At 39.7% G+C, this 2563-nt stretch overlaps 1 protein-coding gene across 1 annotated transcript in view; it reads left to right on the top strand.

Annotated features, from left to right (window-relative positions):
• Nucleotides 1-2563, top strand: part of DPPA2 (developmental pluripotency associated 2) — a 40063-nt gene that overhangs the window by 27335 nt on the left and 10165 nt on the right. The gene's annotated exons all lie outside the window — the stretch shown is intronic.

Here is a 2563-nt window from a genome sequence, read left to right as displayed (position 1 = left end):
CCTCCTGGGTTCAAGCAGTTCTCTTGCCTCAGCCTCCCAAGTAACTGGGATTACAGGCATGCGCCACCACACCCAACTAATTTTGTATTTTTAGTAGAGACAGGGTTTCACCACATTAGCCAGGCTGTTCTTGAACTCCTGACCTCGTGATCTGCCCACCTCGGCTTCCCAAAGTGCTGAGATTACAGGCGTGAGCCACTGCGCCTGGCCAATAAACAGGTTTTTTTACAGAACCTTCTCAATTAAGGCTGATTTAGTAATTTTATCCTCTTAGTTTTCAGCTCTGTGCAGAAAGGGAAGAAGGACAGTTTAGGAAGATGTTATGGTCCAAGTAAGCACTTAAGCTCACCCTTTACACTTAACTGCTTACATTTAGAACTCTGAGAGCTTGAGAATATGTGTGCTTGTGACCTGCAGTATATTCTGTGGAATTAAAACGAAGCTGTCCTGAACTCAGCCCATTGATGGCTAATGGCACAGTTGTCCAGTAGGCAGACTGTTTTAGAATGAGCCCAAACTTAAGGGAGAATAGAACAGAAAAATTTCCACATTATACATCACGTGGAAGCCATCCTAGTTGAGTGCTTAGTTAGGCTTTCAGGTCAAAATAAAGGTAGAGCAAAATGCTATAACGTCTGTCTTCTGAAAGTATCACTAATCAATGGTCTTCTAGTAAAAACATGTCTTGTCTAAAGACTGGCCTGAAGACCAATACAGAAATGGAAAACATGATATCATTAGTCTTTGAAATAACTAAGAAGGGGTCTAATTCAGTAACCCAAAGGAAACCAATTCTGACTATACACTATTGTCTAGTATTTCCATCTGCCATTCTTTCTCTATTAAAAGTTACATTTGTTCCATTTCTTTTCCTATTGTAGTGCACAAAACACCCAACTCTTTTGACCCCAAACTCTGCGTATAGCTCAAAGCTGCTCTTAAATATACCATTTCAAATTTGCTTCTAGGTACTAAAGGAAGGATGTACTTTCAGACCATGCAACCTATTATGAAGGAATGGAAGAGGAGACAATATGAATGAATCCTCATGATCTACAAAACAAAATCATAGTGACTAGGACTCCACGGTGAAGATGGTTGACTGGTGACCCAGCCCCATCTAAAGAACCCCTTTCTGTAAGTCTGAAAACCCATTAAAATAAAGTCAGTGCAATTGGCCTTGTATTCATTCAGTGTGTGTTAAGGATCCATCAAGAAATCAGACTGTCTCTGATGTTACAAACTGACTGTTGTTGGGGACACACAAATGAGAAGGACTGTAGACAGGACAGATAAGGGAGAGGTGCCAGACTCGAGCAAGGAAGGGACAAGAGTAAATGGGTCTGTCTAGACTTAACCCTAGAGACCAGGGTGAGAAGAAAAATGGTCTACATCTGTTAGTGGTTTCTGTGTGCCAGGGGCTGGGTTAGAAGTGGGTAAAGAAAAAGTAGAAAATGGCCCCGGCCCTTATATAATGTAAAGGATGGTAAAGAAGACTATACTATACAGTGTACCTACGGAGATCCAACATTTACACAGAAAGAGACAAGGAGCCAAAAAGAAGCAGTACTAGAGGGGTGCTTCTATCATTGTGTGGTAAGGGAAAGACTTTCTAAATAAAGTCACATCTGAACTCGAAAAAGGAGCCATTCAGAAAACAGATTCAGTGAGACTAATAATTTGCCTAAGCAAAGAGAAAAAATACTTTTAGAATCCAGAATTTAAGTTGTCCTGATTCCAAGAAATCATAAGTTCTCTTTAATTGTTAACAGTTTCCTAGAAAGCAAATTTCTTGAGGCCAGAGGCTATACATAGAGAGAGAGAGATGGAGTCTGCTCCGTCGCCCAGGCTGGAGAGCAGTGACTCAATATCGGCTTACTGCAACTTCTACCTCCCAGGTTCGAGCAATTCTGTCTCAGCCTCCAGAGTAGCTGGGACTACAGGCGCCTGCCACCACGCCCAGCTAATTTTTGTATTTTTAGTAGAAATGGGGTTTTACCTTGTTGGTCAAGCTGGTCTCAAACTCCTGACCTCAGGTGATCCACCCGCCTTGGCCTCCCAAAATGTTGAGATTACAGGCATGAGCCACCACACCCAGCCCAGAGGCTATAGTTTTATCACGCTATCTTAAATCTAACATAGTAAGACATTTGATCAATTATTATTGCATGGATGCATTTGAAATATTTAGCTTTTTATAGATTAAAAAGTAGAACATTAAAGGTTATGTAACAATCATATTCTAGAAGAGATCTGCTTTCAAATCTGATGAACATACTAGACAATTTGGGTTAGGAAGACAACGAATGAAAGTACAGGTAAGAGAATTAGGGATAAATTTTACATCAGTAGGGTTATGTTGGAGAGAACATATTACATAAAGTAACTAAAACATTGAAAGAAAAAATAAAATATGAGAATGCTTTTCATAATTTTATTTGAAGATTGGGAGTGTATATGTGCATAATGAAATAATGTAATTCAAAATTCTTGAGTTGTAGAAAGGGTATACTGTTTCTCCTTGTCTCCTTCCTTCAGGATATGAGGATTTAAGGTTTTTTTT

This window comes from Mandrillus leucophaeus, unplaced genomic scaffold, assembly GCF_000951045.1.
Source record: "Mandrillus leucophaeus isolate KB7577 unplaced genomic scaffold, Mleu.le_1.0 Scaffold113, whole genome shotgun sequence".
In the NCBI taxonomy this organism is placed as follows: Eukaryota; Metazoa; Chordata; class Mammalia; order Primates; family Cercopithecidae; genus Mandrillus; species Mandrillus leucophaeus.
This window is presented reverse-complemented; position numbering and strand designations above follow the sequence as displayed.